The following is a 25,907-nucleotide window of genomic DNA, read 5'->3' on the forward strand; positions in this document are numbered from 1 at the left end:
AAAGAAATAAGTGCCCTTATTAATAATTAGGAAAGAACTTGACATTGTCAGCATCCAGGAATGCATTAGCAGAGCTAATCTCAGGTGGACTGATACGGTACAAAGTGCCTTAGATGATAGAAATATAGGATCTGATAATGTTGGAGTCTTGACAAGTAACAGACTGATTTGGAGAAAAATTGTAGATAGGAAGTTAGTAATGATGTAATTTTTTCATGTAGTACTATCATATCCTGTACACCCCTTGCGGGTACATGGCAGGAATTTGATGATGATAAGTACCCTTTGTGTAAAATGATAAGAACATTGTCTTATAATTTTTTGCTTTTTCACATGCTGAACATAGAAAATTATATCCAATTTAACCCTCTCATGCATAAGGGGTCATATGAGGACACATATATTTTCCCTCATAATAATTATTCATTCATAATTTAGTGCTACTCTATGCATGTAGTCCTCATCTGGGGAGACCAAAGTGTTCTTAGAAACCACACCGGATGGCAGGGGTTTCAACAGAGTTACAGGAATACCAATTTCTCTGCAGTGCATGGTGGTATCAAGGAGGAAGTGAAAAGCTGCTGTTTTGTTAATTTACGAGTCTTCTGGAAAGGTTAGTATGGTTTTATATATCGTTATATCTTGTAGATGAAGTGTGAATATTTAATTTGTTCATGTTTATTACCATATTCATAAAGCGAACTTGAAAACAACCTGTCCTCATTTGAGAACAATATAATTGTAAGTAATCTAAGCAGCAAATAGTTTGAGGTTAGAAAGTTCTTGTACAATATTTTTATAATTTTATTTATTTTATTTTTGCAACCATAAATGAACAGTAAGTGTGTTAATTGGCATTATCATCTCTTTTATAGGTGGATAACCAAAAGCCAAGTAAATCAGGCATAAAAAAGGCCTATTACCACAAGACTTACTGAAGAGGAGATTGAAAAACTGTTGGAGGAATCTGAAGATGGATTGGAGCTGAGTGATTCTGATGATGATCCTACATACCAGCAGCCACAAAATGATCCTACAGAGAGTGACAGTTCAAGTGAAGACAGTGATGTTCAGTGTCCTTCCCCCTGTTGGTCAGACTCACAATGTTCAAAGTCCAGCTAGTGTGCAAAATACAGCTGTTTGTTGGTCATATGTCATTGCAGAGAAAACCAGTGTGATTTAGTGAGAAAGATAATTCCTTTGCTGGTGTACACTGCAACAGTAAAACAATATACATCTGTGGTAGATGTGAGGTTCCAATCTGTCCAGAATGTTTTCAGCCTTTCCATACAAAATGAAGCAAAGAGATTAAGACTGTTCTTGATTTACATAGCTCTACTGCAAATTCTAATTGTTCTACTTTTTTGTATGTACTAAGTAATCCAAATTTTGATCATTCATGCAGTGTTTCAGTAAAATATAAATTGTTTATAATCTGTTTTGTCATACTTGTAATGTCTTTCAATGAAAATAAATTCCTTAGTCTAAGTCATTTCCATAGAAATATGTCTGTTGGCATTAGTGCATCATTTTTACATATACAGGACATAAATTTAGCAAAATTAATGAATTCATGGTAATACTGTAAGATTAAATGTACTATATCATGCCATTATAATTTTTTATAAATGAATATAAAAATTCATGCATGAGAGGGTTAAATTGTGAAAGAAAATAAGGACTTTCTTTAAAATAAAAGAAAACAAGCAGGGATTTTTTGCCTCTTTTTGGCTAACTTCTATATTCTCAACAGTGAAAAGGTTAATGTGGAAAGTGTGAAGTTATGAATTTTGAGATGAAAAGATTACAAACTATGTACTACACTGATGGAACTGTACTGTACGAAACTGACGGAGCTAGGGATTTGGAGATCGCCAAGGCAGCTCATATGATTGTTGAATAACATGCTAACAAGCAAAGATAACAAAGTCATCATTCATCTTCATAAGGCCTTGATACAGTCAACATCTGGATTACTGTGCCCATGTCCAGTCACCTGGATTTCTTAGGGTAGAGGAAGTGGTGCAGTGGATCCAGTGGCAAGCAGCCAAGATGGTGAGCGATCTGCGGAATTCTCCCTATAATGACAGACTGAATGTAGGCTGAAAAAGTCAGAAAAGAGGGTGATGTGATAGAAACATGTGAACTACTTAAAGGGTTGTATACGATTGATGCAGAGGAAATATTTCAGCACTTGGTTAGATGGACAGAGCAAGAGGACATTCTTAGAAACTGAGTGTGTGGTAAGCAAGTGGGTATGAAAAGTAGATTTTTTGCTTGGAGAGTGGTGAATGAATGAAATGAGTCATCAGTCAGTTGTGAGTACTCTGTCAATGAATTCAAGGAAAGGTACAACCGATACTGTGTGGATAGTTTAGGCCTTCCATGATGAGTCTTAGGGCTAAATGGAGGTGTTTGTATAATAATAATAATAACAGAAAAAAATTACTCCAGTAGTGCAACCTGTTGCCAAAGTTAAGTTCGGATAACATGACAAAGTCAGCAGAAAAATTTCTGTTTCTGATTTGTGTAAACTTCTTCTACCTTCAGCATGTGAAAAGTAAAAGATTCTTATCAAAACAAAGTGTACTTAAATGATATTTCCATGATCTCATTATACACAGTACCTCTATTACTTTATGGAAAAAAAATACTTAAATTTTTTAAATAAAATCAGCCACATAATAATTATTATCATAACAATCCTCCATGGAGTCAAAAGACTCATCATGGTAGGGCTCAACTTGGACAGCAATATATCTATCATGCTGAACTTGGAACTCATTCATGATTCTAGCATTCACAATACAAGCTGGGTCTGCATTCTACTCACCTATTAGCTCTCAATGGAAAAAACTACTCATTTTCCTCTTTACAATATTTATAGCAATCAAAGCACTAATTATGCGCACAAATCATCCTTTCAATGTAAAAAAAAAAAAAAAAAAAAGCCTTTCAGGGATGGCCTCTTATTCCTCCCCCCCCTCCCTGCTGCCACACACCACCACAGCTTCCTTATTTCTACTTCTCACTGTGCTCTTCTTATTACAGCAGCTATCCATGAGTGGGCATCAAAATGGTTGCAATGTGCTCTCTGAATTCAGGCGATTGTTGACCATCACTCACTAGTCCCAAATCTCAGCTATCTCCAGAAGCAGTTTCACCAATACAATACATAACACCACACTTTTGTAAAAGTCAACACTTTCACACTAATCACTATCAAAATTGCAATCGCTCATCTGTCAAAGCTAAAAGTCTACTTAAATCTCCCCAAAGTGAAGCTTTGCATTAGAATCACTCCTTATAATATCTCTCTCTCTCTCTCTAATTTTGCATGATCAGCAAATGACACTGATTGTCATATGCCAATCTACGTGAAATAGCATAATCAAATAATATCATTCTCAATACAGTTCTCTAAGTTCTGATTTTCTGCACCTTACAGTTGAATGTCCTGCACCATAGACAATTATCCTTCAACACAATGCATTCTGTAAGAAGTATCAAAAATACTCAATATCACTTTTCTAGAGGATACATTTGTTAAAATAAAAACTTAGATATGGAGAAAAACACAAAAGTTTATATTAAAAAAAAAGTTAAAGAACACTATATGACATAACTTTTTCTGGCAGACAGGTTTTTTTTTTTTTTTTTTTTTGGCTTAATTATAGCAGAGCAAATTATACTAGTTTTAACCCTTTACCCAAGCATAAGTAAACAAAGTATGTACGTTAAGTATCTTGAAAATCAGGATTTTCATGCGATTCCACCTACAAAATATTTCTTTTGTAAACTCGGAGTAAAGGATGTTAATACTGTGGATGGGCTAAGTTTTTTTTCCCTCCTTATTTTCTTTTATTAATTTAATATATTTTTGTAGGTTTTTTTTTTTTTTTTTTTTTTTTTTTAAAATTTTTACATGGTCTGGAAACACTGCTCTAAACATGGAAATTTTCCAAACCACTTCAGGACTCTAATAAGTGGGACAAAGGTTTCATTCATGCCAGATAATGAAATTCATCTCCCTCCTAAGGATAATCACATCCATGCTAAAAGAAGATTCAAACCTGAAGATTGCAGAATGGAAACCCTAACTAACCAAGGCCGGCGAATGGGTTATTTGTAAACTGAGAACACTGACTTCATATCAAATGCCTCAGTATCCCATAAGCATAGTACACATCCTTTCAGATGTGTATATTGCTATGTATTATGGAAAGGATCACAGACCCAGACTGGTTTTGATCTTTATTTAGGTCTCATCAATGGGAGCTAAACCCAAAATGATACTGAGGTTAAATCAATGCAAAAGTAGTGACTCTTCCCATGATGCACAGCAACATGCACTTGCAAAAGGAAATGTGCTGGGCATTATGGGATACTGAGGCAACTAATATGAAGTCAACAGACTCCATATTCAAGTAGCCTAATCATGAAGACACTTCATGTGCAAAGTTTACTTACACTTGATATGGCAGCTATTTCTCTCTGTAGAGTTTATAAGTAAGCGTCGGAAAAGTCAGGTATGTCGAGATACACAATTAGCAATATTCAGACATCATTTAGACAAGGTTTTAAAATAAACTTGGTTTCTGTTGAAGAACCATGTGAGTGAATTATTGCTATGTCTTATTTAGAAGTAAACTTATTCTCTACACAGATCACAGAATCTATGGTTTCTTTGATCTGTCCAGAAGGATAAGAGAATCAACATATCATAAAATAAAGCTTTTCAAGACTAATTGCAAACACTGCACTGGTAATCATTAAATTATGAAAAATACTTAACCACAAACTCATATGTGATCAAGTAAATATTATTACTAAGAAGATTCCTATGAAGTCCATAGATTCAATGCAGAAATCTAACCTAAACCTGACTGTTAAAATCAAACACAACCTTGTGATTATTCAGACCAGCACAACCTTTTTATCAATAGTGAATTATAGAAACTGTCTCCATATCACCAATATCCTGTGTGTCCACTCATCCTACAAAAACAAACGTTAATGCAATATCCTCATGTATGCACAATACCTTCACCCAAGCATCGTGAATGTACTTCAATCATATGTTTACCTATAATTGGCACAGTGATATCTATATTACATAATTACTTTGAAAATTTGCTAAATGAAACAAGCAGTGATGACAGCACAGTGACCAGGCATGCAATCAGGAATACATATCCATACTTGAAATAGAAAAAGCTATCAAAGGCTTGAAATGTGGAAAGGCAACAGGAGTAGATGATATTCGACCAGAAATGCTGAAGTATGGTGGTATAAAAGTCTTACAGTGGCTGCACTGCATAGTTCAGAAAGCCTGGACAGAGGGAATAATTCCCGATGATTGGAGTAGAGCTCTCATAGTACCCACATATAAAAAGGGAAATAAAACTGAATGTGAGAATTACAGAGGTATTTCCCTACTGGGTGTTTTCCTGGCAAGATCTATGCAAGTATACTTGAGAAACGGTTGAGAAGAATTGTGAAGAAAAGCTTGGTGAAGAACAAGCTGGATTCAGGCCAAATACAGGCTGTTGGGATCAGATCTTCATTTTACGACAAATACTCGAGAAAGCATGGGAACATAACAGAGATCTGTATTTAAGTTTTGTCGATTTGGAAAAGGCATATGACAAGGTGCCAAGAGAGAAGCTATTCAATACGCTGCAGTTATATGGTGTCAATGGGGCATTATATCAAGCAATACTTAGTCTTTATTTGAGTTGTAAGTCAGCACTTAGAATTGAAGGAAATACAGGAAGATGGTTTAATGTTAAATCTGGTGTTAGTCAAGGATGTACATTATCCCCTCTGTTATTCATTATCTATATGGATCACATTATGAAGGAAAGTGGTATTAAACATGATATCAAAATTGGAGATGTTAATGTCAGCTATTTGCTTTATGCGGATGATGTTATACTTCTAAATAAATCTGCTACAAGTCTGCAAGATTCCCTGACTAAACTGAATAACTGTTGTAATAGACATAGTATGAAAGTCAGCAATAAAAAGACAAAAACAATGAAAACTGGCAGATTCATTGAAAATGTCAACTGTGTTGTGAATGGAGAACCTGTGGAACAAGTAAAACATTTCAGCTACTTAGGCACGATTTTTAGTGAAGATGGTAAATTAAATATGTAAATAGACAACAGAATCAACAAAGCTGGTATGGTAGGAAGTCAATTGAATAAATTCATATGGAATAAGAGAGAAATCAGTCGGAATACTAAATTAGCTGTATACAAGATAGTGTTCAAACCAGTTTTAACTTATGAATCAGAGCCGGGTCAGAAGTAGAACAGTTGATCAAGGACTAGAGACCGCAGATATGAGAGTCCTGAGAAAGATTTGCAATGTGAACAGATGGCAATATCATATTAAACACGAGAATATTAGGAAAGAACTTGACATTGTCAGCATCCAGGAATGTGTTAGCAGAGCTAATCTCAGGTGGTATGGTCATGGAAAGATTAGCGAAAGAAGTGTTCTCTGCCAAGTTGGCAGGAAAACGACACAGAGAAAGACCAAGATATGGTACAAAGTGCCTTAGATGATAGAAATATAAGCTCTGGTAATGTTGGAGTCTTGACAAGTAACAGACTGATTTGGAGGAAAATAGTAGATAGGAAGTTAGTAATGATGTAAATTTTTCATGTAGTACTATCATATCCTGTACACCCCTTGAGGGTACATGCCAGGAATTTGATGAATTATAGTATGATCTGTCGCATTTATTTTATTGAGAACCACAGAATAAAGTATTCCTGTAGATGAGGACATGGAAAGTACACTCGTTCCACTTATTAAGGAACCAATCTGCCATGAAATGGTTTATGGTGTGATATGGTAGACACCAAGGCAGGTAATGACTTTCACCAACAGAATAACAGTCTGAAGAATCTGTCATTCCATACTATACCTTAAACCTGATGCTAATATGTCATGGCACGGTTAGTTGAGTGGTAACATACCCACTCTCCAACCAGCAAGCTGCAGGTTCGAATCACACCACGAGCATGGATGTTTATAACTTTCTTTAGGTGGGAGATGAATTTCATTACCCAGAGTTAGACAACTGCCTGTTTAATGAAGGCCTGAAGTGACTTGAAAAGAGTTGCTTCTATGTCTAGTCTCTAGAGCAGGGTTTCTGGATTATGTAAAAAAAATAAATAAAATAAAAATATGATAAAAAATATCCTTCGTCCACCCACAGTAAAGTAGTAACATGGATTTACAAACTTTTTGGCATGAGACAAAAAAAAATTCTCTGATGTGCAAAGAGTCTTTTGTAGACCATCTCTGGCACCAATTAGAGAACCAGTCTGCCTCTCACTTCACTCCATTTTTTCTTCTAAATCTTAATCTCCTCTGCTCAAAATGCTATCAATTTCTCGACTTAAGAAATACGCCACCCAAGTGTCAGCACCTGCAACATCTGACAGCGACATACATGTACAGCAATGCAGCTTAATAAAGAAAAACCGTCCGTGCACGCACGAACGCATTCACGAGTGTATATATACACACACTTGGTTTCATGCTCGATGATTCGAAGTCGGCACTCTACATAACTTAAAATACTGCATAAAACCGTGCCTCAGGCTACCATGTGAAGCATCAAAAGTCACGTTGGTACCTCTGGGCACACAAGCAGCTTCGTAAGCGTCCACAAAAAAAAAAAAAAAAAAATACACAAAAACAGGACATACGTCTTAGGAAGCCCGTGAACTTCCTATTACTGATTAGGATGAAAACACGGAGGGAATTTAACTATCCTAAAAGACTTACTTTCTGTAACCACTATTCCTGAAAGTACGAAGTCAGTTTCAATCATAAGATTAATGCAATGCATCTTTCATATTAGTATTTGCAATGTTCCGCCTATGCCTTTTCGCATTCACTTACGTTTGGGTGAAAAATGCTCATCCTGTCTCTTATTAAGCACCGGAATTACAACTCCATGTAGCAACATACAAAATGTCTACAGTACTTTCCTCCATAAACGTTTACTTGCCAGTTAATACTAAACAGATTGATTAAGTAGTTCCAAGGTCGATAAGTTGTGTAAAGCATTGTGATTTCATATATTCTTGTTAATATATAAAATGGACTTTAATGGTTCTAAATTGATCAAATGAAAACATCTGTCACGTTTCAAAACGTACAGTAAAATACAAATTTTGGCGAAGTGATACCGAAACACCTCAGAAACATGAAATAGTCCTATAGAAGATGGATATCCACACATTTAACAGCATGCTGGGAAATGTAGCCTCGACGGAACGTTAGTTGGAATCATGTGATGTATAATTCTTAGTTATTAGAAATTGAACGGTACTTGATAGTTGGTTTATATGAACGTAATTTCTGTTCATAAATTTCGATAAGTATTTTACACCATTACCGGTATTAAGTGAAGGTAAGTAAGTTTAAATACACAACGCGTTTAAGTAACACTGAGCTGCTTTATTTAGACATATTTTTTGATTTAAAAAAAAAGAAGAAATAACCGTTTGTCGAGAATCATGGCAAATGATAACGCAATGTATCAAAATTTTCACATATAGTGTAATAAGTTATTTGTAGAATTATTTGTTTATATCATTGATCTCACTCACGTATAGAATAAAACATACGGTATTAATTGTACTAAAATAGAACAATAATTTCCTTGTGATAATAAAACGCGTTTGTTAGTGTGTTTTACTGGCTACCAAAAGAGTAAATATATACGTATGCCACGGGCATTCACCCTTGGGAATGCGCAGAAAACTCTACTGAAAGTTACACCAGTATAAAGAAAAGTGGAGGAACAGCATTCACTTATATGCAACAGTTTTCTCTATCTTCAGATTCCTCTTACAATCAGATGCATATTTTACAGTGGAATTTATGTTACATAATCTGCGTATCAGAACTTCTTTGCCATTTGAAGTATGAGACCCAAAGATAATTAATCACCTTACTCCACAAATAGACTCTAGACTCACCACTGACTGTATATAGTAATATTGCAGAATTATAGGCTCACCGTGTGAAGTGATTTTTATCATATTGATTTAATTAAATCAGGACTCACGCTTTCTTAAAGTTAAAAACAACAGATCCAGAAAATTTTTACTTTTTTTTTTTCATTTTCCTTACAACCTTAAAATTTTATGTATTTTGTTTTAAAACACTGTATGCAGGCTAAGTGTGTAAATTAAGCTTTACTTTATATGCTAGTTTAATGTCCCAGGTGGGCCCTTTCTTTTTGCCAGCCTGGTTGGCTAAGCAGTTAGCATATCCTCTCTCTAGCCAAAAGGCTGTGGGTTTGAATCCTGCCGTGGGCATGGATGTTTGTGATTGTCTTTGGAAATACTGGTGATGGTGGTAGGCAGCAGTAGTAGACGGCGTTGGTGTAGATGATGTGGTTTGCTGTAGTTGGTGGATTGAGTAGTGGAGAATTGTAAAGTAGTTGCCCTCCCTCGATGAGTCTTTGAACTCCTTGGAGGTGTCACATGATAATAATAATGTTATATTTTCCTGAAGATAGCTACAATATAATATTTGAAATATGGAGTGTATCATTAAAATAATTGAAGTTATTTTATAAAATCATGCAAAATCCATTAAATCATTCACTATGCAAGTTGATAACTATTTGTCACTTAAATGAAGACTGAAAATAATAAGAAACTGGAGTCCAAAAGTCAGAAAGGATGGCCTAAAATGAAAATTTACTTGCTGCAATGAAATCTGGATATTTTCTGTGAAAGAAGAATATTTATACATTTTGGGTTGAGTATCATCTATATCTGCTGCCTTTCCACATCTCGGGTCTCTAATAGAATAGTTTTATTTTATCTCCAGTATTGAAATATATTCAAGATTGTATCCTTCCTAGATATTTCTATCACTGTTTTTTTTATGTAATAATTGTTCAAAGTAATTATCAAGATCTATCTTCACTGTTTTTTTTTTAATATCTTTTACTCTTTTTCTCCATTTTTGAGTAGTCTCGAAAACATTTTTCAGCAATCATGATCTTTAATTTCTGTCCTCTTTCTTATATTCTCCATGCTGTTTAGGCACTGATTTACTTACCAGAAACATTCTATAAGATTTATCATATAGAATGTTTCTTGTATGAAAGGCAGTTTGATACGACAAATATGGTGGTATCAGACTGCATCTCATATGGGAAACACTATCAGCAACTTTCATCCCAATAGCCAAGAACTCTCTCTCCTATTCCATTTTTGTTACTGAAGTGTGCCTGTGTGCACAGTTGATACTAGTGTATTCATCCCTGAAGATGCCAGTTTAACTTTGGCAAAATATAGGAGGTAATAATTAAAATATTTCAGTTATTATCTACTCTATGTTGTCAGTTTCCTGAAACAACACAATGAATTAAAATGTATAATGATTAAAATAAGCCAAAACTACATAAGGTTAAATATATAAATATATATATATTTTTGCAAAGTTGCTTTAAATGTTCAAAATGGTAAAATAATTGAATGCCAAGCACTTTTCAGTGCATATAAATGAGATGCCCATTCCATTATGATTATGTCACATGAGAATTTATGCAGCCTAAGAAATCAAGTAAAGGGGAAGGGGTTCGTCTTTAGATTCTCTGTAATATTATTATTACGTGACACCTCCAAGGACTCGTTGCTGGAGGGCACTCACCTCACTCCCCTGCACACACATCTAACCATCTCCCCTACTACTTAATTCTCCTACTACACACAACCATCATCAGTGCCATCTACGTCCATCACCATCAGTATCTTCTCAATGTTCCAATGATGTTACTTATAGGTCAGCATCTACCACTTCTTTCTTCCCCATTGTGAAGTTATTCAAATTTGTGCACATTGAATAACTTTTCTTTCACTAATCACTTGACAAATGAAAATATTGCACAATACAGAACAGAATTACTTTGAGGATAAGTACTTCTCCTGTACATGCAATTCTAATGCAGCATGTGACAGTACAGATCAGTAAAATCAGAACACACAAGCCAGCTGCTCCAGCCCATCACATGTTCTATATAGGGACTTAAAATAAGTAAATTCACTGAAAAGTAGTGAGGACAGCAAAAGTGTAATATAAGCAGAAATTATCAAATCAAGCCAAGAAAAAAACTAGTGAGTTTTTTTTAATATCTGGCAAGTAAAAAGAAGAATGATTATGGCAAGATGATGTTAATGGATGTGGTGAGTTGGTAACTGCTGTAGAGGACATATTCACAATATTCAGTAAGCAATTCATCATGGTGTTTCATCCTTATTGTGAAATGAGAAGCTTGAGTGTAGAGAATGAGATGAGAGAATGTTTCCTAGACGATAGATTGAAGGTATGTGGGTTGTAGAGTTTAGCCGGCATGCGGAGGAGAGAGAATATATTCCTGTGCCAGTGGTGGAATGATGAAAAAGAAATACAACAGATAAAAACAGAACAAAACATTACTTGCTAACAGGATGCTTTGAGGAAGCTGGTCATGACAACACCTGTTCTGAAATCCTCCTATACTGAGAATGTAGCAGTTAAAATAATATCAAAAGCAGTGCAGACACATCTCACCGTCTAATACTTTTTAGCATGCGTGAACTTTATGATCATGAATTACTTCTCTTCGGAGTGCATTCATCACAGTCTCACTCCTGCAACAACTCGTAAAATGATCCTACTGAATTAAGAACCTACTTGTCAAGAATATTACAACAAGAACATACTGAAAGAAAAACCACCAGAACCCCCCACTCACACACACACACATGCAGAAAAAAATGCATATTTCTGTATCCACTTAATGTATATTAAACATAAGGACTGGCTGATTTATCGGATGATGTATTTTCCCAGAGGTGAATACTGACCATCCATATTTCTCAAAATCTGTTGATAAACACAGGTTAGGTAAAGATAAATCCACAACCTCTTCCTTGAGTTTGTCGTTCTTAGCCATGAAAGATTATTTGCAAATCTGTAGTACATTTTGTACCATAGATGGGTTAAGGTTTTTTTTTCTCTTCTATTTTTATCAATTGTATATATTTTTTAATTTATTAATTTTCATAGTCCAGATACCATGCTCTAGAGACCAAACATGGAACTTTTTCAAGGCATTTCGGACCTCCAACAGACAAGAAGGTGGTCTCACACCAGGTGATGAAATTCATCTCCCATCTAAAGACAAACACAAAAATCCATAGATTCGAACCCACAAGTTGTTGGTTAGAGAGCTGGTACACTAACCACTTGGCCAAGTGGATAGCATACGTGCTCGCCAGCAAACAGGTTTGAGATGATAAAACATCTCCCCCATCTTCTTTACATTTCCTTCTCTTTTCATACAACAGAATATGTACCAAGGAGGAGTTTCTCAATTGAAGGTATGATATATTAAAGACTAGTATCTTAAAAGGTCTCGGGAGCATCTTTCTGTTTTTTATTAAGAACTTTCTCTCTAACAGAATCGTCCAAGTCACTTAACTGTGTGTTAAAAGTAAAGTCTGCTTAAGCATCCACATGGACTTATATTTTACCCACTGTAGGGAAATTCTGTATTACATCAGATTGCTGTTTGTCCATTTGGTATGCACATGAAAGAGATTATTCTACAATAGAATCTTTCTGTTTTTATTAAAATCTTTTGTAAAATTAATCATAATTAAAATTCTGAATATTTTTACGAATTTTTTATGTTAGTATGTTTATAAGTTTTGTTTTCATAACACGCATTGTCGGCACTTACGATGTACTCGTTATGGAAATTGTTTAATTAATTGTGTTAATTTAATTAATAGTGATTAATTGGATTCTGAAAGAAAGAGTTAAGATCATTGCACCAATTGGAGTGAACCCTTGTGCACATAATAAAATATAGGTACACTCGGAAATAAAAAAAAATAATTGTTAGAAACAGAGATCATTCTCTATGGTAGGATTAAATATAAGATACTATCTATATAAAAATCCACCAATTATTAACAATGGCGCAGTCGACTACAGGATTGGTTATGACTTAACTTTATTTTTAGAATCCAGAAAGTAAATCTTGACTCAAGTAAAATGGCTACAGAAGATAGCAATATTAGTAGTGAAGTTCCTTTAGTTAAAGATGAGGAATTTTTTAGGTTAATTAATCCAACTTTAGTAATACCTTCTTTCTCAGGTGATAGTAGTGAAAGCATAGAAACATTTTTTAAGTATGCAAAAAAAATTAGAGATTTGGGAAAATGGTCAGATTTTCATTTATTAATTATACTTCAGAATAAATTGTTGGGCAAAGCCAAAACATTTTTAAACACATCTCCTTTACTAAGAGACACTGACAGTTATGCAACTTTTAAAAGTTTGCTAATATCAGAATTTTCAAGTGTAAGAGAATTAGGGCCTAACATTTGGAAAATTCAACAGTGCATTCAAGGTAATAGGGAGTCTGTTTCAGAATACTATCACAGACTTTGGAGCATTGCTCATGAATTTAATGTTTCATCTGAAGAGAAATCCTCTTTAGAATGGTTGCTGTTTAATCAATTTAGGCTTGGCCTTAAAGATAATTTGAAAGAAACAGCATAACAAGAAAAAGGTTAAAAATCTTGAACAGTGTTTTGAACTTGTTAAAGAAAAGGAAGAGAGACTTAGAGATATATTTCATTCCTCAAACAATAAACAAGTGAACTCTTTTCAGTCTAATGAAACTCATTCTCCTAGCATTGTGACTGCAGATAAAATGAGAGAAGGAAAGTTTCATAAATTAAAAGGTGCAAATAAAAAGAAACAGTCTAAGGAAATTTCTGTAAATCTAACATAAAATGTTCCAGAATCTGATTCCAAAGTACAATTACATGATTTGGAAAAATTAGAGGAACTAAAAACATTTCTTAGTGAAGAAATAGAAAGACAACAGAGACCAATAGTACAAGGTCAGGAACTTCTGTTTAAGATGATATCTGATTTAACAATATCCAAGAATACTACAGATAATCAATCTTTCTTTTGTAAATCTAATGGTATTGGCAGGAATAAAGCTTCTCATAGGAGATATATTCCAAAATGCTTTAGATGTAATAAACCTGGTCATTTTGTTAAAGACTGTTATGTTAGGGATAAAACTTGTTTTCAACATAAGAAATCTGAGGATAAAAGTAAATCTGGAAATAGTTATTATTCCAATATCATACTGGCAAGGACAGAAATGTCAAACTACTCATTAGACATGGGTAAAGCTAAAGACAGCTTCATCCCTACAAGAGAGTTTGATGTATCATTAGCTCCTTATGCTAATGGAGGAAATCCTTTGACAGTTTTGCAAGGATTTATTGAAGATGTGCCTTGTGAAATCTTACTTGACACAGGTGCACATATCTCACTCATTTCTTATAGCTTGTTTAACAAAATTAAATCTCTAATTCCAAATGATATTTCAGTTTTAAGTTGTCCAATTAAATTAAAGGGTATATTTGAATCAGAAATTTTAGCTGATAAGCAAATAAATGTTTTTATTTCAATTCCTTGTTTTCCATTGAAAGTTTGTCATTCATTAATAGTTCTTCTAGAATCATCAAATCCTAATGTACAAGTAATATTTGGAATTGATTTTCTGATACGTCATGGTTTTGCATGTAATTTTGTTGATAATACAGTGTCATTGTGTGGACTAGAATGCCGTTTAGACAGGAAATCAGGTGACAAAGAAAAATTAGAGCAGTCTCCTGAAGTTTTTCAAGATACTAATGATAATGATCAAGTGTTCAATATTGAGACTCTAAAGAATAAGGAACCTAGTTCACAAATTTGGGAAAAAGATAAGATTGTCCAAGCTCAGAAAGATGATCCCATACTTAAAATTATTTATGAAGCAGTGTTGAAGGGTGAAACTCAACTGGATACATTTTTAAACCTGGAAAACTTATTTTTAGATAAAGATGGATTACTCTTATCTAGACAAATGGAAGATGGAAGGTTGAAAGTGAAAATATTGGCACCAACTCAAATGATTCCTTGGATCATGTATACTTTCCATGATTCAGACTTGGCAGGACACCAAGGATTTTCTAGAACTTGGGAAAGAATAAAGGATCGTTACATCTGGATAGGTATGGATTTGACATATGTGAGTATGTCACTCTTCATAAGTGCCAAATAAGATCTCCTTTTAGAGGAAAAGCTCCATTACAACCAATTCCAACTAGACCTTTTCAGGCTGTTGCTATTGATGTAGTAGGTATACTGCCAATTACTAAAAAGGGCAATAGGTATATTCTAGTAGTCATAGACATGCTAACTAGATTTCCAGAAGCAGTGTCGATGAAGGATCAAACTGCAAAGACTATTGCAAGAAAGTTTTTGAATATGATAATTTGTAGATATGGAACTCCTCAGACCTTACTTTCAGATCAAGGAGCAAATTTCACATCTGAACTATTGTTACAGTTATGTAAATTACTCAACATTAGGAAGATTTTTACAACACCTTACCACCCACAGTGTAATGGTATGTGTGAAAGGCTGAATAAAAATATAAAGCAAATACTTTCCAATCTGGCAAACACTAAAATGAATGATTGGGACACATATCTTTCTCAGGCATTATTTGCATGTAGATCTGCTTTTCATTCTGCTATCAAGGAAAAAACCATCTTTTGCTTTATATGGTTTTGATCCAATCTTTCCTAATGAACTTGTTTCGGTCATTCCTAATACAGGATACAATGAAATAAATGAGTATCTGGAAACAGTAGTAGATAAATTTTCCACTACTCACAGATTAGTAGGTGAAATAAGTAGATTAAGTTCTCAGAAAACTAGGCAGTATATAAATCGTTTTAGAAAGTATGTCATTTGTACCAGGTGATTTAATATTGTTAGATGATAAATCTAGTATAAAAAGAGTTGGGAAATTAGGAAGGAAAGCTTTAGGTCCATATAGAATTTTAGACAAATTTTCTCCTGTGAATTTTAGGATTCAAGATGTCAAAAATCCTAGTAAAATTTTAAATGTACACTCTGATAGGTTAAAAAGGTACTTTTTAGGGAATAGAAATTTAGTTACATTAGGAGACAATATGAATAAAATATTGAAAGATGAACGTTGTTTTCCTAGTACTAATTGTGCATCTCATTCACAATCAAATAGTAAAAAAGGGAATAGTTTTAAAGCTCCTAATTCAAATACACAGCAAAGGAGAAAATTTAATTTGGGTAAAACAAAACCTAATGCAGGAAATTTTAGAAATATCAGGGTACATAATTCAGATAAAGTACAATGTAAGAGTGATGATAGACAAATTGACTCTAACATGGATGAAATAGTAGCAGAATATCATAGGTTAGTTAATATGGAGTTAAATCAGCCAGAAGAATGTGAGAATACTTCTAATTTAGTTAGTAAGGATAAAGAATCCCAGAAACTTGTAGAATCTCAGAAACCTGTAGAATTTGATTCTGATAGTGATGATTCTGTAGATTTAGAGCATGATTCAAGTAGTTGAAATGAAATATTTGAAAGGTATAGAAATGAAATTTGTAAGTATAGTAAATTGGAAGAAGAAAATTCAGAATTATCTCTAGCATCAGATGATTCTGAAACTAGTGATTCCGAAAGTGTAAATAATGATCAGCAGGAATCTCGTTATTTTTTAAGATCTAAGAACAAGCATTAAAAGTTTTGTTAGATATAGGTTAAATATTTTTTTTTTAAAAATTTTTACAAATAAAAATTTTTTTTTTCAGAGAAAGATGAAACTGATGTAAAATTAATCATAATTAAAATTCTGAATATTTTTACGAATTGTTTATGTTAGTATGTTTATTAGTTTTGTTTTCATAACACGCGTTGTCGGCAGTTGCAATGTACTCGTTATGGAAATTGTTTAGCTAAAAGTGATATGTAAAGCAGTTTAAAAATTGATGTACTTACCATATTTGATATTTGTATTACTTAAAATAATTTTTATTGTAATTTAAAATTATCAAAGATTGTGTTTTATGAAGACATTCTCTTGTCGCTAACGGATACAACGTGTCAGCCATTTTATTACAGTACTTAGTTTCTGAATTTCGCGGAGTGTGCATGCTCGCGGAGAAGTTTTATGGAGTGATTGACAGCTGATAAGAGAGCGTTCGGTATCTGAGTAACGGCTGTAAACAAGATAGCGTTCGGAAGGAATTTAGAATACAGGCCGGCAGATTTTTTAGGTTCAGAGGAACTTACGTTTTGTGACAGTCGGAAGAAAATTAATAGTATATTCCGAAAAAGGAATCGTGGAACTATTAAGTTTCAAAGTGGAATAAGTATTGATAAATAAAAGGGAAATATTGCTATAGATGTTTTAAAAGGATTATTGGAGGAAACGCTAATTGGAGGATTTATTAGTAGATTCCAAAAGGAAATCGTAGAACTGTAAGTTTTTTTAAAGTGGAAAAGTTAAGACTGTCATTAAGTATAGTGAATAAAAGAAGAATTTGCTATTTACGTTCTAAAGTGAATGTTTGAGAAAATGTTGATTAAGAAGTTTCATCAGTATTAAGGACGCCTGATCTGACTATTATTTCTACTAAAAAGAGACAGAATTAAGTCAGGAAGATTTTTATGTGTGCTACATGAGTGATGAAAAAGGATCCTGTAAAATGAAGAATAGAGCCATATATCTTCTGAAAAGAGCCTTAACAGAGAGAGAAAAACTGGCTATGAACATTTTGTCATTTTGAAAACAAAGTGTTTAGTCTTAAGTGTAAGTTTATTTTTAAAAGGCCTTGGATCCAAATAATTTGTAGTTATAGTTATGTAATATTGTTTGAAGTGTATATATATATTGTTTTAGTTTTATTAAATGTGTTTATTTTGTATTTGGTCTTGAGTCAGTAATTAATTGGATTCTGAAAGAAAGAGTTAAGATCATTGCACCAATTGGAGTGAACCTTTGTGCACATAATAAAATATAGGTACACTCGGAAATAAAAAATAATAATTGTTAGAAACAGAGATCATTCTCTATGGTAGGATTAAATATAAGATAATATCTATGAATATACTCTATCTATATAAAAATCCACCAATTATTAACACTTTCTCTTGAACAGAATCTTCCAAGTCCAAGTGGGAAGCACATTATCCTAACCTGAGAGTTATTGAATCTATGCTTCATAACATAAAGGTATAAAAATAGCTACTTATGTATTTCGGAAATAAAAAAAAATAATTGTTAGAAACAGAGATCATTCTCTATGGTAGGATTAAATATAAGATAATATCTATGAATATACTCTATCTATATAAAAATCCACCAATTATTAACACTTTCTCTTGAACAGAATCTTCCAAGTGGGAAGCACATTATCCTAACCTGAGAGTTATTGAATCTATGCTTCTGCAAAGAAGAGCATCCCTGCAATAGTTGGATCTTATCCATCATAAAGGTATAAAAATAGCTACTTATGTATTTCCAACATCGATAGTCTTTATGTTGAAACAAATGAACTTGCTCTATTGCCTGGACAAACTTCATTTAACTGTGTGGTGAAAGTAAAGTCTGCTTAAGCATCCACATGGACTTATATTTTACCCAATGTAGGGAAATTCAGTATTACACGAGGTTGCTGTTTGTCCATTTGGTATGCACATGAAAGAGATTATTCTACCATAGTAGTTTTATATTCTGTCATGCAATATCTTGTTGTGCCAGTTAAAGGAGTTGCTTATCCTATCATAAACTATCTGCTGCTTTTTAACACACATTGCAGAATATTCTGATTTCTTACCCATCTACATTGATGGTTTGAGATATGAGAACCTCTGTTTGTTGTACTACTTTTTCCTTACTGTATTGTCCGGTGAAATTCCATGTGAATATAGTAAATATGCCATCCAGCTTGTGCTTGTACACATTAAAGAAACTGCACCAGAAATGTCCATTTTAACCAAATGAGTTTTTATAAAAAAAAAAAAAAACTCATTCAGTTAAAAATCAAACACATGTCTGTTCCCTGTAAGTACAAGAATTAATAATAATAATTTATTACAGAAAATATTCCTCCTGAAACTAACAGGCTATCATCAGTGCATAAGCAAATTCACAAGTTGGAGCATGAATAAAGGTGGTGCAAATATGAACAAAATCATGCTCCACCTTGTGAATTTTGTTGTACACTGAGGATGGCCCGTTAGTTTCAGTTTTAATTCTTGCGCCTAAATTTTTCTAATAATCTTTATTATGTCACAAGTTTCATTAAAAACTTCCCTATACAGACTGTCTGTAGTCTGCATAAGGAAGAGATAAACAGTATGTGGAGAAAGTAAGAGCTGACCTGGCAGGGTATCCAGCACAATCATACATAAAAATTAACAAGAACAAAGTTATTTAGTTCATGGAAGTCATCTTAGCAGGAAGCATTATCAAATAAGTGATTAAGCCTGAAATTAAGCACTGCCAGTCTAGTTTACATATAAGGAAGAGTAGTGCTTCTTACTGCTTAGATCACGATCATTTTACAGATTCTTTTGATGGCTGATGTATGATGTATACCTTTTGTATGAACAATGTAACACTCGTTACCATTTGCCATGTCCTGATGTGGGTGCTAGGACTTCATTCACTAAAGGAATGCAGTTTTTATTAATCTGGCTGAGCTACACTCAGATAGTTCTTATGAGACTCACGTAAATGGCATGAAGTCTTTAACTTTTTACAAAGAATTCATACAAACAAATTTTTTCATAAATGCAATTTATATGTAAATAATGTTGGAAGTTTATTTTCCACTTGGTTAGACTATAAGAAATTTAGTTTAATCCTTTATCCGCGTGTAAGCAAACAAAGTTTGCTTACACTTGGATAAAGTTTGCACCTGAAGTATCTTCAGGACTGAGGCAACTCTAGTAAAGGTGGACCAAGCTATTGACATCTCTTATAAGTAAATATGACTTCTCCATTGCTTCTGCCTTAGTATCACCACTTCTGGGTCTGGCTACCACTGACGAGACCTCAATAAAGGTTGAAACCAGTCTGGGTAGTGGCCCTTCCCTTAATGCATAGCATTATACATATCTGCAAGGAGATGTGCTTTGCATTATGGGAGATACCGAGACAAGTAGTGATGAGAGAGCTTAGTCCACCTTTACTAGCGTTGCCTCAGTGTTGAAGATACTTCAGGCGCAAACTTTGTTTGCTTACACTTGGATAAAGGATTAAACTAAATTTATTAAAGTAAATAATGTGTTATGTTCAAATATAGCTATTTATTTCTTATTGGCACAGCACGACCTTTACTTTCAATAAATCGCAAACCAACCAACTGATATCCAAGCTTCTATTTTTTCAGCTTAATTATCAACTTGGCATGGACAACCTGTCAGGTGATTTTGCAGAAATCCCCAAAAAAAAAAGTATTTGCCTGTCTCTCGTGAGCCTTTATTATTACTGGCAACCATATTACGGAAACAAGAGCATTAACACATTCGTGATGGCTTCCATCGATAATATTACCCACATCTGTTACTCGATATACAAGCTATTATTGTTGATTTCTCCAAAATCTTTACTATGGTATTCACCTGAAGTTGTTAAACTTAGCTATTATGTTATACATAATGCTCAGTTATTAAACTATGGTTTATAATCCTACATGAAACAAGTAGCCATATAATGGTACTAAACAGCAAGCTGTGCATGATTCATTTTAGTTTTGAATCCCAATATGAATAATTGTATACTGTTGAATTGATAGTTAGCCAAGAATTATTTTCTGAACAGTGTGTTAAGGCTTAAGTATTTCACTTAGTTTTGTGTTGCCTTTGTGTCACAAGTCTGGTTGTTCTTCCTGAAGATGTCTCGGTGTCCGAGATGAAACATTGGAAAGATTAAATATTTTAATCCTTCTTCAGTGCTGTTTAACTCTATTAAGTTTTAACATGAGGATTTTCTAAACATGTACATTAAGAAAGTCAAATGAATTTTGAAAACTGCAGTTACACTCTTGATATCAGAAGGATCTGATATGGAAACAGATAATAGAATGAGCAATGATGATAGTGTAGTCAGCTAGTTCAATAAAATGAGTTATGTTATTAAAGTAAATTGCTTCTTCATCCCACTATTACAATTAGTATATAATGGTAAGATTGAAGTTGCATTTATCATGTTATCACTTACACAATGAATGAATCTTCTATATTTACATAAACATGCAAAAGAAATGTTTTGTACACATTGTTTGACAAGTGAAAACGTTATTTGCTGCTGATTGCAAAGCATTATAGTGAAATAGTTATAGTTGGGACTGTTCATCATTGAGCGTGAAGAAAAAGAAACAGTAGTGGCAGAGTTGACATTAGAGACCAGGGAGTAGGTTGCTAAATATGCAAGTGATGATTTCCATGAGTATAGAGCTGATAATCGGGAGTGGTAGTAAAAGTATTAGAAAAGTTGGTTAACGACAAAATTCAAGAATGTGTGGATCAGGGTATGATACTCTATGGGGCCAACATGATTTTGTTAAAGGTCGATCCTGCCTTAGCAATTTATTAACTTTTTATAATAGAATGACATCTGAGTTGGACAAAGGAAATGGCTACACAGTGGTACTTCTGGATTTTGATAAGGCTTTTGACAGGATATCCCATGGAATACTGTTGTGCAAATTGGAGCAGATGGGGGATGGATATTAAACTAGTGATATAGATAGGAGAATGGCTCAGGGAGAGATACCAGAAGATGGTGTATGGAGGAGCAGAGTCCAGGATGAGGCAGGTGACCAGTGGTGTGCCTCAGGGCTCTGTGCCATTGTTGTTTAATTTGTACATAAATGATAGAGGAAATGGCTTAAAGGGAGATATTCAATTGTTTGCTGATGATGCAAAGTTGGGTAGCGCAATAAAAAAATTAAGCTGGTGTTGAGAGTTTGTAGGATGATTTAAATAAGCTGGCAAAATGGGCAAAAGGTAATGGATGTCAGTTCAATATGGAAAGTGTAAAGTTATGTATTTTGGGATTAAAAGATTACCATCTGGGTACTACATAGATGGAACAGTACTCCAAGAGATTAATGATGATGCTAGGGACTTAGGGGTGTTGGTAGATAGGGAGATGAAGTTCAAGGGACACATTGCTAAGGTGTCCAAGATTGCACATAGGATTACTTGGTCGTTGAGGAACACACTGACATCCAGAGATAAAAGAGGTTATTATTCCCCTTTATGAAGCATTGATACTTCCACTTTTGGATTACTGTGCTCAGGTCTGGTCACCTGGATTCCTTCGAGATTAGGAGGTTGTGGAGAGGGTTCAGAGGAGAGTGACTAAGTTGGTGAGTGATGTAAAAAATGCTCCCTACATTGATAGATTGAGAGCTTGTGGATTGCAGAGGTTAGTTGATAGGTGGAGAAGAGGGGATATGATAGAAACATTTAAATTACTAAAAGGTTTTTTATAAGATTGATGCAAAGGAAATGTTTCAGCTCTGTGATAGTGATGGAAGAACAAGAGGTCATCCCTGAAAATTAAGGAAAAGTGTGGTTAACAAGGGTGTGAGAACGAGGTTTTTCACCTGGAGGGTGGTGATTGAATGGCATGCTGACTCAGTTGTGAGTTCTTTGTCTGTAAATGAATTCAAGAAGAGATATGATAGATATTGTTTTGATAGTTTGGGTCTCCCACGATGAGTCTACTGACTCCATGGAGATACCCATAATAATAATAATTTAATCAGAGAAAATCCGCAAGTCATTGCACATCTAGGTTGCAATAAAGTGTGTGTACACTGTGTGCCACTTAAGCAAAATTAAATAGATGACACTGGAAATTTGTTGCCAATTGCTTCACTGTTACCATAGGTGATGCAATATTTTTCTCTTTTCTTCAAAAATTTAAAGGCTGAAAATTGGTTTCATCGTTATTAAAAATGAAAATTCATTTATGAAATGTTCACCCTACATTATTGTCATAGAGTTCAAAATCCTACCTTCTGCCAGAAAGTTTTTCCTGATCTAATGAGACAACAATGCTTTCATTCAACTGAACAACATAATGAGAAGAGTGAAAATAAATTCATTAAGTTATATGAAGACGATAAGAAAGTTGAAACAAGGACTTAATCATGTTTGTGCCAAGGAACAATCATTGCTTTTGCAATGTAACAATATGAAGCCACACTGAGGATATTCCATAACTTCAGTTTGAAGTTGTGGAATATCCTCCCTGCAGCTTGGACATGGACTTGGAATTAGTATATCATCAGACTTCTGATGATTTTGTATAAAATGAACACTCATCACAGAGGTATCCATATTGAAAATGAATAAACAGGTTGAAACACAGGAAAGACTTTTTAAAAACAACCTGAAGAGTTTTATTACAACCATTTTGAAAAACTTTTTACGCAGTGAAGCAGATGTAATAAAATGAAGGGAGATCATGTTGAGAATTATCCTCCATTTCAAATATTGAAATGGAAGATATTATGAATACACATATATATATATATATATATATAAAGAAATTTAAATGTTTCTAAGTTCTGGTAAGAACTCAGAACTTGTTTCTTTCTATATTTCAGTGTAAAACATCGATGAATTCAAAATATTGCCCATTTCAATATCAAATTGAAGCCTTTCACCTCTGTATGTTACCACTAAAAAAAAAAAAAAAAAGAAAGTAGACGAAACTGAAACTATCATGTAAAATTGTGATCTCATGTCGGTAAATATTGACACAAGGTCATTCTTTCAAATTTCTCAATAGAATGGGAGAACAATACATTCGGCTAGAACTATCAATATCCAAGGCTATGTTCAAGCCAGTATTAACTTATTGTTTTAAGTAACAGACATCCATGAAGTCATCTGACTTTGCACAAGGTCTTACTCAAACAGCACATCTGGCAATTGTCTTGTAGCTAAAATGTATTCATTCTCATTGCATTTGCAACCACGTTTCACTCACCCACCGGTCTCCATGTAATAAATGTAGTCCTCATCCTCCATCTTCAGTGCACTTGTTAAATAATAGATTTTTTGCAGGTGTACTATAAAGACTATTTGCGCAAATTAGTTTATCATTTTAACAGCAGATGACATAGTTACAGGGATAGAATATCATGGATTTAGTATTTTAAGAAAGGATAGAGTAGAGAGGACACGAGGTCAGGTACTGCTGATGATAGTAGATGAATTGCAGACAACAGAAGCCTGTGTAGCTCACTGGAAGTGGCAGGTGAAGAATGGCCTAAAGTTCAATTCTACTCATCAACTAGAACTTTTTCAAATCCTTTTTGGGAGGTTGGGTTCGATTATATTTGGTGAACATCATCGATTCATAACGCTGCAGAAAAGTACGAGATTTTTTTGGTAATAATGCTGAGTTGATTTATTGTATTTATTTGTTTTCTGGGTATGAGAGATTGGCCAAGTTATTTAATCGTAAGTAAAACCTGTATTTCCTTAAACTATATATTATCGGTATGGCACCTATGCCTAGAAGAACAATGACAGCCAAAGCTTGCTATATTGGCTGCCATTGGTTAACTTTGTTGAGAGAGCTAAGCTTGTGTGAATTTGTCCAGTGGTAAAATGCACTAATCACTAAAGTTGAAAGATTTGTGGAAGGAGGGCTAAACTGGTGAGTTAGTGTGTAATAAATGTTTGGAGAGTGAATGTATGGAGAACAAATTACATGATAGTAGAGTAGAAAGTATTGATAGTATACCGGAAAATCACAATATTGGCATATTATACCGTTGTTTCAGTATTATCTGAAAAGTGCAATGGTAGGTTCAGGAGAACAGAGAAGACCAGAATTAAAAAATAGTTCGCTTGCATGTGGTGTTTCACAATATAAAGTTTGATATTCAAAGGCTGCACAAATAGCAAGAGTTCAGTCGAACACAGAACAACAAAAATCAAAGGGTTCAAAGCCAAAAAAGAAAATTGTAAGAATAAACAAGAGAAAGTGTAAGATAATTATATGTACATTAATGATATAGCAGAAGTTTGAAGGGAAATATTCAGTTGTTTGCCAGTGATGCAAAACTAGGGAGGGCAATAGTTCATGAAGGTGATGTACATATCTTACAGTATGTCAATTCATTGTTGTAAAATGTAAGGTAAATGCACTTCAGGATGAAAAAATTACATGTTTCATATCATATTTTGACTTGGGCTATAAATCAAATCAGCCCAATCAAGTCGATTCATTAGTTGTACCAAAGGAATGGTGTTAAGTTTGTAAATGCGTGAAATTATTTTAATGGACAAAATGATTTGCATGTGAATGATGGATTGCACCTGAATTGATTTGAAGTAAAGCGTGTTGGTCAGTAAGAGGATGGATATGCATGCAGAGTTAGAGAAGCTAGAGATCTCAGGATTGTGTGTGTGTGTGCACGCACATGCATATGCATTCACACACATAAGACAGGTGAAGGAGAATAATCAAAGGATGATGAATATAGTGTCTCAGGCACCGTGAGACTCAAGGGAATATTGCAATACACAGAAGAGGGGGGGAAAGAGAGAGAGACGGAGAGTAATTAGTTCATCATACCACATCATCAGATTGTAAATCGGATGCTGTGGTATAATAGTGTATTGAGAAGAAATATCATGATAGTAAATGAATTGATTCATACTTGCCTAGTCAAACTGTGACAGCCTGGTAGGATGATTGGATGGTATCTCCACTCTGCATTGAATAGGTTGTGGGTTCAAATTGCACTGCAGGCATGAATTTTTGTGAGTTTTTAGCTGATAGATGATTTTCATCGCCCATTGTAAGACCACCACTCTGAATATTAAGTTGCTCGAAAAAAATTCGATATTTAGTTCTCTATGAGATAGGGTTTCTGGATCATCTGACCATTAATCTGCCTGTTATGATAAGTTGATTTGC

At 34.1% G+C, this 25,907-nt stretch overlaps 1 protein-coding gene and 1 long non-coding RNA gene across 2 annotated transcripts in view; one reads left to right on the top strand and one right to left on the bottom strand.

Annotated features, from left to right (window-relative positions):
- LOC150102662 (uncharacterized) overlaps positions 1 to 7,943 on the bottom strand; it is a 105,725-nt gene extending 97,782 nt beyond the window's left edge. The window contains exon 1 of the mRNA XM_090398721.1: positions 7,810 to 7,943. The gene's annotated coding sequence lies outside the window, so the exon portion shown is untranslated. The remainder of the gene's footprint in view (positions 1 to 7,809) is intronic.
- Positions 7,944 to 8,350: 407 nt separating this feature from the next.
- On the top strand, positions 8,351 to 20,323 carry LOC150102663 (uncharacterized). The gene is made up of 2 exons (XR_016548940.1): positions 8,351 to 8,440; positions 18,340 to 20,323. It is a non-coding gene; the product is annotated as an uncharacterized LOC150102663 (long non-coding RNA).
- The last annotated feature ends 5,584 nt before the right edge of the window (positions 20,324 to 25,907 follow it).

This window comes from Typopeltis vanoorti, chromosome 10 (genome assembly GCF_054136105.1).
Source record: "Typopeltis vanoorti isolate ZY-2024b chromosome 10, IOZ_Tvanoo_1.0, whole genome shotgun sequence".
NCBI lineage: Eukaryota > Metazoa > Arthropoda > Arachnida > Uropygi > Thelyphonidae > Typopeltis > Typopeltis vanoorti.